This window comes from Ipomoea triloba, chromosome 12, assembly GCF_003576645.1.
Source record: "Ipomoea triloba cultivar NCNSP0323 chromosome 12, ASM357664v1".
In the NCBI taxonomy this organism is placed as follows: domain Eukaryota; kingdom Viridiplantae; phylum Streptophyta; class Magnoliopsida; order Solanales; family Convolvulaceae; genus Ipomoea; species Ipomoea triloba.
In genome coordinates, this window is record NC_044927.1 from 10,601,363 (window position 1) to 10,616,422 (window position 15,060).

At 32.0% G+C, this 15,060-nt stretch overlaps 1 long non-coding RNA gene and 1 other non-coding gene across 2 annotated transcripts; one reads left to right on the forward strand and one right to left on the reverse strand.

Annotated features, from left to right (window-relative positions):
- Positions 1-3,090: 3,090 nt before the first annotated feature.
- LOC115997968 lies at positions 3,091-7,298 on the forward strand. The gene is made up of 4 exons (XR_004093815.1): positions 3,091-3,187; positions 3,355-3,407; positions 3,943-4,044; positions 6,860-7,298. It is a non-coding gene; the product is annotated as an uncharacterized LOC115997968 (long non-coding RNA).
- A 1,824-nt stretch (positions 7,299-9,122) lies between these two features.
- On the reverse strand, positions 9,123-9,196 carry TRNAN-GUU. The gene has a single exon. It is a non-coding gene; the product is annotated as a tRNA-Asn (tRNA).
- Positions 9,197-15,060: the final 5,864 nt, after the last annotated feature.

Here is a 15,060-nt window from a genome sequence, read left to right on the forward strand (position 1 = left end):
GTTGAAGTAGTAGTGGCATTTTCAAACTCAGGCATCAACAGGCGATTCACTAACAAATTTGGTTGTCTAAAGGTGGGTTCCACAACACATGAGCCCGAAGAATTACCTTTTTAAAACAAAAGATTGATTACAAATTAAAACTATACCAAGAATTAAAACTTAAAATGTAAAAAAGGATTGAAAGATAAAGTGTTGATATTTAGATACTAACCATTATGAATAGAGCCCATTGAAGTTGAAGCAGTAGTGAAATTTTCAAACTCAGGTATGGAAAGACTATTTCCTTCCAAATTCGGTTGGCTAAAGGTGGGTTCCACAATGCATGAACCAGAAGTATTACCTTTTTATAAAGGATTAGAAATATAAATCATATTTCCTCAAAAAAAAAAAAGAAATATAAATCATATTAAGAATTATAAAATTTAATTTAAATTGTAATAATGATGACTAACGATAATATTGGTAAATAATTTACCGTTGGTCAAATTAGCAAAGGGTATACGGATAACAGTTGACTTTGCACGTGTACTGTTAAGAGGAGTCTGCTGACACGTACTTGATTGAATATTAGTAGCTGCAAGTATTTAAAAAAATCATTATCAATAAATAATATTCTCAAGAAAATGAATTGACAAAATGATTGAACATATATTGACTAATGGTTTCAGTGTTAACAAAAGGCATACGCACTTTTATCATTGGATATTAAAAGATAGTAAACTAAAAAAATAGGTATACATTGGAACATAATTTTGTACCATTAGTCAATGTGTTATTTGGCGTATGAAGTGAACTCCCCACATGTCCAAGTACACGTCTTTTATTATGAAGAGATGTATTTTTGCATGTAAGATGGGATTTGGAATTGATAGCTGATAATAAGTTTGAATTAACTGCAAAGAGAAATAGAGATTTCAATTTTATAAAAAAAAAAAAAAAAGAAGAAGAAGAAAAGTCTAGGAGATAGTTTATTGCATCATGTTATAACAAATTGAAATAAAAAAATATTTGATAACGGTAAATAAAGAAGTAAATAAAATGCAATGGTTGGATTTCAAAATATAGTAGAGTTTAATTAGATCGTAAGCAACTTGATATTTCGTCTCCCCAATTTAAATATTGATAATTAATGCTGTCAAATGTAAATAAATAAATAACTTGTAATATAATGTGGGGAAACAACATGCTTAGAGTGTGTACTAAGGGAATTAGAGTTTTTAAAATGATAAATATTTAATTACAAATTGTTTTTATGAAGAATATACAATAATTTTGAAAAATGTAAAAAATAAATATAATAAAAAATTAGAATTAAATCAAACAATTGTTGGAATAGGAAAAAATATTGTACCGTGCATGATCTGGCTAGTAGGAGTGTTGAATGGTGCACCTTGTATGAAAATTTTCTCACTTTGAGGGTTATTATCAGATAAAATTTCTTTGTCGTCTGCATCAAAATATTTTTTTACTAAATTAAATAAGTACATGGCCATATGACACATCCAATATAAATAAATTTGTATAAAGGAAGGTAATTAATCATCAACTGAATAATATTTTTTAAAAGATATCATAATAATAATTTTATTTACACACAAATATATATATATATATATATATATATATATATATATATATATAAAATTATTTAATTATTAGAGGTAAATTTAATATTATAATAATAATTATTATTATTATTCAAAAAAAATATAGTTTATTATTTAACAGGCCCAATCCATGTACATACCTAGTATTATGTGTATTAATTAACTACCCAACAACCTAGCCCACTAATACAGCCCAACTCCGGTCCACAAACCCAACATATATAAGCCACAGAATCTGGATCAAAGTATCAAACCAAACCCCCCTATCCTATTTTCCAGTCGTCTTCTTCGCCTCTTTGCCCTAACCCCTTACTACCTCCCTCTACGCAGCAAATGGAAAGCAAGCCAAAATCATCGACCTAAAACCTGTATGATAGGAAAATTTGTTCTATAGCTTCTTCGATTTAATATTCTGTGGTTTGAGACAAACGCCGATCGCGACCGCAAGCTAAACTCCACCACCGAGAGACTGCCGACGATGACCAACCCAGTCACAGCAGCCATTCACGGCCGACGACCTTCTCCGGTTCACCAGCGTCAATATAGACCCTCTCCGGTTCTCCCAGCGAGCAAAGACCAACACGGCCACATATCATTGCAGCAGCTCCATCGACTTGAACCACCAGCCATGTGGTGAAGTTCTACAGATTTATAATTTCTATAGATTCTAGCGAACACATCTTCTAATTTCTACAGATTTCTAATTCCAGCCATATCTGCTATTTTTTTCCCAACAAATTTGGATTTTCAAATGTTATGTTCAAGCTGAACGAATACATAGATGTTGCCGGCACCAAAAAAAGGAGGAAGAATTTGATATAAAAAAATAGGAAGAATGTTCGCTCAGCTAAGTTCATTAATCCATTTGTTATTTTTTGTTCTGAATATATAATCTATTTTAACATTTTGTAGCAGTTTTATGTGTTTGTTGTTTTATTTTTTTTCCTCTGTATGAATCTGAGGTTATGTTAGTGTTTCTTTCAAGTATCTTGGTTAATTTTTACTGAGAAAGAATTAGTTAATTTTTAAGTTTCTTGGTTACCGAATACATTTCTTAAATAGGGTTACTAAATATAATTTATATGCAATACATATGCAAATATACTATAAGAGTTATTCATTAGTGATTAACAGTCCATTATTTTCCTGTAAGAGTTATTCATTAGTGATTAACAGTCCATTATTTTCCTGCTTTATTTGTACCTATATTGTTCTTCTTAACACAGTTGTTGAGATATTTGCACATGATGAGAATTAAATGTGATGATTTATGCAGTTAGGAATTAAGGTTGTAATACCTGGATTTGGAGAAGATTGTGGCTTCCTCTTTCTTCCTATGATTGTTGAAGTGGTTATTTTTCTCATTCTGCAGGACTTGGGTTCTGGAATCAAAAGAGACTTGGTTGAAATGATTTTTAAGATAAGAAGTGTACACACATATATAGGAGTGTATTTTTTTAAGATAAGAAGTGTACACACATATATAGGAGTGTATTCCCCAATGCAGGAAACTCTAAAAGTAAACTCTGTAAATTTGTTTACATTCCCAATGTCAGCTAAAGCTGGAGTACAGCTGGATTGTAAACGCACTAAAACTTTTTTCTTTGAACTTATACTGGATTGTAAACGCACTAAAACTTTTTTCTTTGAACTTATAAAACTTTTTAATATTCTAATATTTATATAATTACATTCTTAAAAACTTTTTAATATTCTAATATTTATATAATTACATTCTTATTTCTAGAAAATGGAATGTGATGCTTATACTACCACCAGATAGACTAAGACTCCTTACAGGTTAGCTCTAATTCTTCTTGTTAGTTTTTGAAAAAAGATTTAGAATTTATTTTTGAAAAAAAAGTTTTTGAAATCTTTTGTTGATGTAAAATGAAATATTTAGAAAGAATATGTTGTGGGCTATTTCTTCATTCTTTAACTGTTTGGTATAACTGCAGTATGAGATATTGTTAAGGTAATGTCCATAGGAAAGCCATAAGATAATTCGTGAGAATCCAGTCCAGGCTTTCATATTAAGATTCAACATCTACCATTAAAGCTGTTTTTTTTTGTTAATGGTATATCAAATGGCATTAGAATTAAACACCCTAATTTCTGTAATGGTATATATGTAAAATGTTGTCGTATTTATCCAGTACCTTTATAGTAGTTGAGTACACACAGTTTCACCTCCACCAAACAGTAGTTATCACTAAGTTTTTGTATTAAAAATCACTCACACAATTGGCCTTTGTTTAAAGATTGTTGGTGAAGCTTGTAGAAAGTGGATATGTATGAAACGTGTATCAAAATTGCAATGTTGGATTGTTTGTAGGTGTGCTGTGGAGTTTGCATCAGATCTTAGATTTGCTATTTTCAGTAAGAACTCTCATCACAGGAAAGGAGTGAAGACTGCTTCTGTTAGTATATCTCACAGGTAAGTGCTATGAATTTGACATCAGTGTTATATTTTAAAATATTATGATTAATTTATTTTTAGAAAATGTCATGTGATGAAATTATGGCCATGTTTGATTGAACAACTGAAACGTTATATTTGTTTTTTTTAGAAAGGATTGAAATTAAACAATAAAGAATAACAAATAGACAATAATATAGGAAAACATAGAGTGGACTGCAAAGTGATGCAATTATAAAACATATTGTCCAAAATATATTGCACTGTAAAGTGCAATTACAAAACATATTGTCCAAAATATATTGCACTGTAAAGTGCATACTGTCCAATGATAACGCACTCAAAGTGCATATTGTCCATTGAGTCCACAAACATCACAACAAAATAAGCAATCCAAAAATACATAATCAAACAGACTTAATACAAAGTGCATACTATAAGATTGATCAAGAACACCACCAAAATAGAAAGATTTTCCCCAAGATTAATTTTTTTCCTGCTTGATTATAAAAGCCTTAGATCTTTTCACATCTTGACTGGATGAAAATTGGTCTAGCAGACATCTTTTGGTGGCCCCTGGCTCAACTTTTTCAGCACTATCCTCTCGTATGGCTTTGAGACTTTGTTGCACAGCTGGGCTGCTAGCTTCATCTCCAGATTCACTGTCCTGTAGAAGAATATATATATTTGGTTTAGACTATTGCTTTTAAAACTTAGATTAAGTGTATGGATTAGTTATGTACATCAGAATCCTCATCCTGTTGTTCTTCAACAATCATTTTTGACAACTCATCATGATCATCAGTCAATGATGGACAGTACAATAAAACTAACTCATCATCATTAGTTAACTTCAAAACTGGAATTGGTTTTGCAGGGTTTTTAAGATGCTCATCCTTAACTGAAACTTTGAAAACCATTGCTTTGTTACGAAGAGATTCCAATTCAGTTGGAATCTCAGAATCATCCTGCCAAAGAAAACAAAACTTAGTTGCATATACCTGTGAATATGCATATATATTTTGAAAACAAAACTTAGTTCCAACTTAATACTTTTTTCTAAAGTTTCTTAAGTGTAGGACAAAAATGCATATACCTGTGAATATTTGCTTTTCAAATCAAATGCAGACATTCCAATAAGTTCAGTGCATTCCTTGTCCCAAAGCAATAATGGAGCATCACTTGTCTTGTCAACAACCCTAACAATTAATCTGTACCTCAGTGTTCTTTCGGGGCAACTAAGAAAACACTTGTCACACTTCAAACTACCCTGGTTTGGATCAAGCTTCTTAAAGCATCCTTTAGTACTGCAAGAAGTATAATACCAATGCCGACCACTCTCCAATCCAAAAATTTTAGCAGGTACAAAATAATGACCTTCCTGTATAAGTAAACATAAAATAACATTTATTTTTGAGTAAAACTGTACAATAATTCCTTCACATGCAACTGGAAAATTGACATACCTCAGCCCTGCCATACAAATCAATGATAGTGCTCACTATCACTGGAGTTTTGGAATTGTTGTCGACACTATTACCATATGACAACATGGACATACTGTTTATGCTTCTAGGGGAGTGTGATCAACCTTCAAACTGAAATTTAATTCAACATTGTAAACATGTTTTACATAAAGAATATAACAACATTTATGAATTGATGTAAAAAAAAAAAAAAGCTGGAACAAATATTACCTAGCTTTGAAAAAAAAAAAAAAAAGCTGGAACAAATATTACCTAGCTTTGAAAAAAAAAAAAAAAAGCTGGAACAAATATTACCTAGCTTTGAAATCTGCAAATTCTTTACAGTCATGATTAAACCATACTTTGGTGGCAGTATATGAACTTGAAATTCTGACTTCATCTATTAAATAAAAGAAATTTAGTGCAAGGAAATTATATAGCTTAAATGAAGTTGTATTCTAACTGAATTTTTTTTATAGAAGTGATGTGAACTTACTGTCAACCCGTTTTGCTCGACAAAGTTGTAGCAAAATAATCAAAGGGCCATCGACGTGTGCATTAAAAAAAGGCATCACTGCCTCAACATGATCATCCCATAAAGTACACTTAATCCGATTGTCCCTAAAATACAATTAAATAAAATCATAAAAACATTTGAAATATGTATTTATTGTATTAATTGTTTAACTTATTGAACTTACTTGGCATCCTCAATCAGAAAATCCACCAGTTTAGAAGGATGACCAGCTATAATCTTATCTTTTGGAGAGTAAAACTCAACAACGCGACCAATGACATCTACAATGAAATTGTATGTAAAAAAATATATTTTAAAAATAAATAAATTAATTAAATTAATACTTAATAATGTATCGACCAATTATTTGTTTGTCAGAAACCACCCCTGATATTAGATCATCGAAAGACTTAAGACGAAAAATCAGGTTTGGAAAACTTTTTCTCCTGTGTCTCTGGACTTGTGTTTCGTGATTAAACTTGATCATGTATCGGTGCTCAGTTGTTTTGTACTGATAGTAGTTTGAAATCACCAGGAAATTTTTGATTGCATACACTTGACCTTCTTGTAACACATTGGTAAACTGTGGCACATATTGTTTTGGAATGCTTCCATGTACATACGTGCCCTATAAAAAAAAATTATAAGGTTAAACAGCATGAAACGATTGCTTTTTTTATTTTTAAAGGAAAAAATTATTACTTAATATGAGATTACCTCAGAGTCATGAAAAAGGCATTCTTGACTCTTTATCACCTCTGTGTTTCTCCCTTCAGGAACTATGTATGTTCTGACTAATCTGAGTCTTATGGCCTTTTTGGTATAATCTGGCCTGATGTCTTTTCCTAAGACGTACAACTAAGCCATTTGCAGATTTTACAAATCAGAGATCAAAGGATTCAAAGAAACAACAAACTGGAAGGTGAATGGTGACCTGCTGCTGGTCTGAATGTATAGAATTTATAGAAGAAGATTGAAGCTTGTATAGTGGAACAATTTGAAATTGCCTCGGGGTGTTAAATTCCACTGAAAAAGGTAAATAGGTTTTGCCTATATTATGGATCTTTGTCCAAAGAGTGATTTAAGGTGGTAGTTGCCTTTTTTGTTAAGAAAGTATACTGTTTTTGTAATTTCCTGGTGGCGATAAACTCCACTGAAAAAGATTGCACCTTGTATAGTGGAACAATTTGTAATTGCCTAGGGGTGTTAAACTCCACTGAAAAAGGTAAATAGGTTTTGCCTGTATTATGGAGCTTTGTTCAATGAGTGATTTAAGGTGTTGTCCTTTCTGTCCCAAAAGTATACTGTTTTGAAGGTCCTAGTTGTGCGGACTATTTTATATTTTAATAAGGTTGTATTTTATATAATGGAGATTTGTTCTTTTGTATAAAAAAAAACAAAATAAAGAGTCATTTGAGGTGTTTGTTTTCCTTTTTGTCTCGTTTATATTTTGTGTTTTTTTTTTTTTGGCAGAAGTCTACTTAATTTATTATGATGGTTGTCTAAAAGTCCAAACGGTGTCACTTTGTTTAGGCGGGAAAAGCAAGAATGTGATTGGCCAAAGTTTTATGGCTTTAGTATATAGAAGGATTATATGTTTACTCAATAAGAAACTTTATTTAAAAATTTATATAAACTCATACTCTTAATTTAAAAAAAAAATCATAAATGTTTAGAAAGGGTTTAGGGACTACTTTAATCCATACAAATTTAGAAATTAAATTATTTTAATTTGTAAATATAATTCACTTAATTATAATAAATTAAATAGCAAATATAATTAATGAAATGAAATTATAAAATTAACTAAATGTATATCATAAATATTTAAGAATTAAGGATGTGACTAAACCACAGTTTATTTAATTTCTATTTTCTTTCATTCTTTTTCTTTTCGTCGTTATAAAATTTTAAAAAAAAAAAACATTTTAAGAAAAACATTTAGTTCTAAATTGTTAGGAAGAATGTTATTTAGATTTGGATGATGCTAATATTTGCAAAGATAAGCAAGTTAGAACCCTTAAAGCCGGGCAACACACCCACCACCGTCGCCTCGTAGTAGGATCCCATAAAGCCTTCCTCGTTGCTCAACACCTCCACCGCGTCGCCAATTCGGTACCCCACCGTGTTTACAGTACTCATGGTTATTGATTTTCCGGGAGAAACCGATTTTAAGAGATAGAGAGAGAAAAATAAAGGTAAAATCCGACTGAGAATTCATAGGGAATACGAATTATGATTATAAGCAATAGTTTATATAGAAAATAAGGAAGAGAGAGAGATAGAGGTGAAAAAGGTAAGAAATTAAGAGGGGTGGAGATGGAGGAGTAGTTTAGGAAATTTGGTTGATTAGTAGGAGAAAAAAAAAAGAAAAAACATAATTACGCTAATTTATTACTATAAAATTAATATATTAATATGTTATAATTTCCTAGGCTACTATTAGCCAAAATTCTCTAGGCTAAGATTAGGAAATATTCAATACTACTATAAGAAATGTAAAATAATATTAATTCTATTTATACTATTACATATATTACAAATATATCACACCAATTATATCATCAATTATTCAATCACCAATTAATATTACCATATTATATTACCTATTTAACATTTTAATTTAACATCTAACCATAATAGTATTATAGGTGAATATATATATATATATATATATATATATATATATATATATATATATATAATTAATAAATCCAATTATTCAATCACCAACATTTAACCATAATAGGCACGCACGGGTGGATAATTAATAAATTAATAATTAATAAATAAATTAATAAATAAATAAATAAAATAACTGATTTTACCAAAATGCCACTAACTTTGGGCGGGAAAGTTTGGAAGGAGGATAATGCTTTTATATATAGTACAGATTTTCCAACGTGTTGTATATCCAAAATCGTATATAGTATTTTATGTTATGGCAGACATATTGGTTCGTACATCACTAAATTTGATAACAGTTGTCTTGGAGCGGAGATGCAAAATAAAAATCGTATATAGTATTTTATGTTATGGCAGACATATTGGTTCGTACATCACTAAATTTGATAACAGTTGTCTTGGAGCGGAGATGCAAAATAATTGAAAATCGCTAGAAGGAGGGCTTGAACCTCCGACCTTGTGGTTAACAGCCACACGCTCTAACCAACTGAGCTATTCCAGCTACTTATTAATTTGTTGTGTCATAAATTATTAATCCAGTGTAGGTCTATAATTGGTGAAAATAAAGATTGTTAATCCAATTTAGGTCTATAATTGTTGAAAATAAAGTAATCACCCCGTAATCTACTGTCCTATTTACTATTCATTGGTCAAATCAACTCATTCTTTATTGCTTATTTTCTCTAATAATTTTTTATTTTAAAATTTAATTTTTTGTGTTTAATAGTAGTTTTAATGTAGTTTTTAAATATATAAATTTTATATATTAATGCTAAACTTAATATTATGAAAAATTAGATTAAAAATAACTTCAGTCAAGTCTCGTTAAACGAATCAGACAAACAAAATGGGACGGAGGTAATATGTTTAGTTCTTGAAAGATGTGTCAAAATTTTTTAACTCTGTGTTGGAAAAAAAAAAGTAACTTTATGGTTAAAGAAGCTATTGTTTTATGACATATAATTTTCTAGTAGGGATATAGAAGTTGATAGGGCTAAAATTGAAGTTATTTTAAAATTACCACTTCCTACATCTGTTAAAAAGTTTATAATTGTATTAGGAATTATTTCAGCAAAGGTCTTATGACTATAGTGATTTTCTAAATTTAGTCATCGTCATTTAATTTGGACAAATGCGACTATTAACTATTAAAATCTTTCCACCAATACTCCTTTTGTCACTTCACCATTAATTTGACATCAAGTTAAAGAGTATGTTCATCTTTTTAGAGCATTTTGGGAATTTTTCAAAAGATAAATTTCATTTCTTAATTAATTTTCTTAATTCACTGCCTACTAGAGCTAGCGGATAGAAGATTTTTCAGAGAGAAATAATTTCCCAGCGACAACAGGGAACTCTGATCTAAGCATGAATTGTCTTGAAGAATCCAATAATTTACAGCGATTTACCTATCCGGGTGAATCTAAAAATTTACTACAACTTCTTCTTCTTCTTCTTGTTCTCTCTCTTTTCTACTGTAGATATTCTAGCAAACAAACAGTCATTAATCGTCTATGGATATTTCCATTTCTTTTTTTGCTGTTAATCTCTATTGAACGCTTCTTCTTCTCTCTCTTTTCTATTGTAGATATTCAAGCAAACAAACAGTCATTAATCGTCTATGGAGATTTCCATTTCTATTTTTTTTGCTGTCGATCTATAGTGAACGCCCCATCGAACTTAGCTCCCATCGCCATCGCCATCGCTTCCAGGTCTTGGTTATTGCTTGTAGCTATGTAGGGTGGAAGAAGAATTAGGTCGAAAAATGGGTTATGCGTCTAGAGCATTAAAAATTGCTGAATCAATTCCTTTCATCCTCGATTATTGTTCAATTGAGCTCCAATTTCTCCAATTTTATTTAATTAATCCCTCATCTCACATAAAGGATGAAAATAATACGCCATACAAAATATGAGTTGGGGAACATAAACATAGAGAAGCTAGCAGTAGAAAAATGAAGAGTTTCAAGAAGAAGAAGTGTGGGCTGCTAATAATGAAAGGGAAATCCCAACATAAAAGATTATGAGGTTAGAAATTATCTTCGTCTTTGTCTTCTTCTTCTACTACGTGACAATTTCTGGTGGCTCGGAGAGTGGTTCTGAGAACACCTGGGAATGAATGGAGCTGCTGGGTGGAGTAGTGGTCAGCTCTAGTGAGTATTCCTAATTGCTCCAAGATTTACTTCAGGAAAAGTAGCTCCATGAAAGAGGATACTGAAGGTGCAGACTGTAATGTGCGGTTCTTGGATTTTAGAAGGAAGAGAAATGGGATGGAAGAAAAATGAGATTTTGAAATTATTCATAATTGTAGAAGGGAAAGAAGGGGAAGACACTTTGATTTTGAAAAGACGAAAATACCCCTTAATTTCACGTCAATTAAAAGCTAAGGTGACGGAAGGACTATTGGTGGAAAGATTTTAATAGTTAAGTGTCACATTTATCCAAATTAAAAGATGAGGACTAAATTTGAAAAATCATTATAGTTGGAGGACCTTTGCTGGAATTAACTCTTTTATTAGCCATGTAGACTTTTACATGTGTTTTATAAAAGAGTTTTCAAAAAATTACGGGTCTTTTTGTAACTTGTTAGCCAAAGGTTTTTCTTTTAATTGTGATGATGAATGTTTATATGCTTTTAAGGTTTTGAAAGAAAAATTAATTTCTACTTCAATACTTGTTGGATGTACCTAATTCGGAATATCCCTTTGAATAATGTAAATTACCTTACATGATTTATTATGCAAGAAGAACTTTGGATAGTTCTTAGATGAGTTAATACCAGCCAAGGTCCTCCGAATTTAGTGGTTTCGCAACCTATAGTCCTAAACTTTCAAATCGACCCTCCGTGATCCTCCGAATTTCAAAATCGCCTTGTCGTAGTCCTTCCGTTAAGATTTTCCGTCTCAGCCGTGAAATGTAAGGGCATAATAGTCTTTTTATTTATTTCCCAACAAAAATCGACCTCTCTTGGCGATATGGTTCCCTTCACCAACAAGCTCTACTCCAGTGACTTGCAGAAGCGTGTGGGCTTCACTACAGTTCTATGCACTCTGATCAAGCACAAGAAGGAGAAGGGCAGGGAGCCAAGGACCATTACGAGGCCATTTTCAGTTTCTACTTTGGGGATTACGGCCACATCGCCGTTCAGGGGCCCTACCTCACCTACAATGAGTATTATCTCACCGTCACTGGCGGTTCTGGCATTTTTGAAGGGGTTACCGGGCATGTGAAGCTCTGGAGGCTTGTTTATCCGTTTAATTTGAGAGTTCTGAGTGCTGCTGCAGTCTGCGAATTTGTCTATGTGAATTTGCTCAAATCTGAAACTACCCCCGTTGCTAGGCTCAATCCCAATCTGAAACTATCTGCTTCTTCTTCTTCTTCTTCTTTACTCTTCATCCTCTTCTGTATGTTATCACCCTTTTCGGTCTGAAAATTATGCTTTGCCTTCGGGCAAAGGAAAATACTTAAATTAGAAAGGCGCAATGACGCGGAGCAGTGAGATGAAGAATATAAATTGGAATTGTAATGCAGTCAAGACTCAAGATTAGGTTTTTACGAATTCCGGTGGGTGGGATTACGAATCCAACGTGGGGGATTACGAATTCCGGTGGGTGGGATCGATTTTCATTTTCAACTATCGCCGGAGATAATTGGAAATTCTTTCATTTTCTCGTATCAAGAATCGAGAGATCAGAGGACTTTGGAGCTGCCGCCTTGGGGTAATACAAGCAGTAGGAGCTGCCTCCGTTCAAGGCGGAGGGGCACTCCTGCAGGTGGCAACACAAGAAGCTGGCGCTGTCGCACTGCTCCGGGCCGGGAACACTTGCAGAACACCTTCTCACCGCTGTAGTTGAAGAACAGATAATCATTTTGCGAAGAAGAAATGTAAAATGTCTTACTTGCTCTCACATTTCACGGCTCAGGCTGATCGGAGAAGACTAACTGGAGGACTAGGGCAGGTCAAATTCGAAAAAATGAGGATGATGGAGGGTTAGTTTAAAAGTTTAGGACCATAGATGGCGGAACCACTATACTCCAGGAACCTTGGCGGGTGTTAACTCGTTCTTAGATTAACTATACTACTACTAAGAATGAGTTGCTAGCAGTAGTCTTTGCATTAAAAAAAATTAAATTTCGTTCTTATTTGATTGGCTCTAAGGTGATTGTTTATTCTGATCGTGTTGGCTTCAAATTTTTGTTCGCTAAAAAAGATGTTAAACTTAGAATAATCAGATGGATTTTGTTATTACAAGAGTTTGATTTTAGAATCAATGACAAGAAAGGGAGTGAAAAATGTGGTAGCTAATCACTTGTTACGTTTATCGAATGCAGTTGATTACTCTAGTTGTGAAGTTCCTATCGATTATAGGTTCTCAGACGAACAGTTGCTTTCTTTGAATAATAAGGAGTCTTGGTACGCAGATATAGTGAATTACTTAGTCTTAGGACAATTTCACCTAGATTGAAATTTCAATGGTTAAATTTTTTTTTTTCTAAAGTGAAGTATTACTTTTGGGGTGAACCTTATGTTGCTGTTGATCTTCAACCTTTTGCTCCATCAGAACTCTTTATTGAATCATTGTAGATTTTCAAGAATTGCTCAGGTTCGCCTCTTTCTAGACAACTAGCTTCATTGTAGATTCTCACCAGTAGCTCCATAAATTCGGAGCTTCACCCATAAATTATCTATCCTCATTACTCAGCTTCATTACAGATTTCGCAACCCATTATTCAGGTTCAAACCAATCTTCAATCGTATTCTCTTAATTATTTTGCTCTAATGGCTAATTCGATAAATGATAATTAATAAATCTTTAATTCCATAAATCTTCAATCTTCAATCTTATGCATTTTTGTATTGTATTTGTATGCATATTGTCTGTATTCTATAACTCTGTGTTTATGTATATTTGGCTATTTGCAAAATTTTTATGAATGATTCCAGAATCCAGATTGTGTCTCTGTGTTACAGTGTATATTGACATATTGTCTCTATGTATTTGTGTATATTGCCTCTGTATAATTTTCAAAATTTATCTCTGTATACAATTAAGAATATAGAGTTTCTTAGAAAAGAAATAAGAACTTAACGCAGCCTTACATATGGAAAAATCAGACTGATCATATAAAATTTAAAAATAATAGGATGGTATTTTTGTAATTATCACCAACATTACTATGCAAACTTGAATTGTAAAATCTGCAATTCTCAAACTTTTCTAGGTTTGCACATTTAGTATTAATATTTTTCATACGTTGTATTAACATTTTGTATATTTAGTATTAAAAGATTGCACTTGTAAAAATGCGGAAATACATAGCACTCTAGGGTTTCGATTTTAGAGTGTATGACTGAGTTTTGATTTTATTTGGTTTAGTGGTTCACATTTTACTGTTTAAGGTCTAGCATTTACGGTTTAGATTTAAAATTTAGATTTTTCATTGATTTTAGGAAAAAGTGTCAAATAAGCCACTGAACTTATCACTTTTGTGCAATTGGGCCATTGAACTTAAAAAGTGTGCAATTCAACCATCAAACAAGCAATATTTGTGCAATTTGACCATTTTTACAAAATCTTTTAATTCAATTTGAGTTAAAAACATTTCAATATTGACTCCCAAGTAGTATGGTAGAAGAAAATGCCACTCTCAATACATATATGTTAGTAATATAATTGGATTTTACCAGAAAATTTTTGTAAAAATGGTCCAATTGCACAAATTTTGTTGGTTTGATGGTTGAATTGCACACTTTTTAAGTTCAATGGCCCAATTGCACAAAAGCAATAAGTTCAGTGGCCTATTTGACACTTTTTCCTTGATTTTATAAAATTTACTAGGTTTGCATATTTAGTTGTTAAATATTACATATTTAAGTATTCAAGTTTGCATAGTTAAGTAGATGATAGATGTAAGACTGATATGGCTTGTGTTTTATGCTGATGCATATTTCTTGCTTTCTTTAGATGGGTGGGAAAATCGCTGGGTCAAGTCTGACTGGAAGAGAGATGAGAATATGGCTGGAGAGTGGAACTATACCTCTGGTAAATGGAATGGAGATCCAAATGACAAAGGTGCTAATTTCTCACTTAGTTAAATAATAAAAACGAATTAGTTAACTTTAGCGACTGATCATTCCGTCACTAAATTGTGGCTAAATAACATCAAATTTAAATAATAAAAACGAATTAGCGACGACACATTCCGTCGCTACAGATAGCGACGAAAAATAGCGACGGAAATTTCCGTCACTAAGTCTAGCGACGGAAAAATTCGTAGCTATTCCCTCACAAAGTTCGTCATCAAATCTTCGTCGTAGCAGTTAAACGACGGAAATGTTATGGGTTTAGCGACAGATATTCTGTTG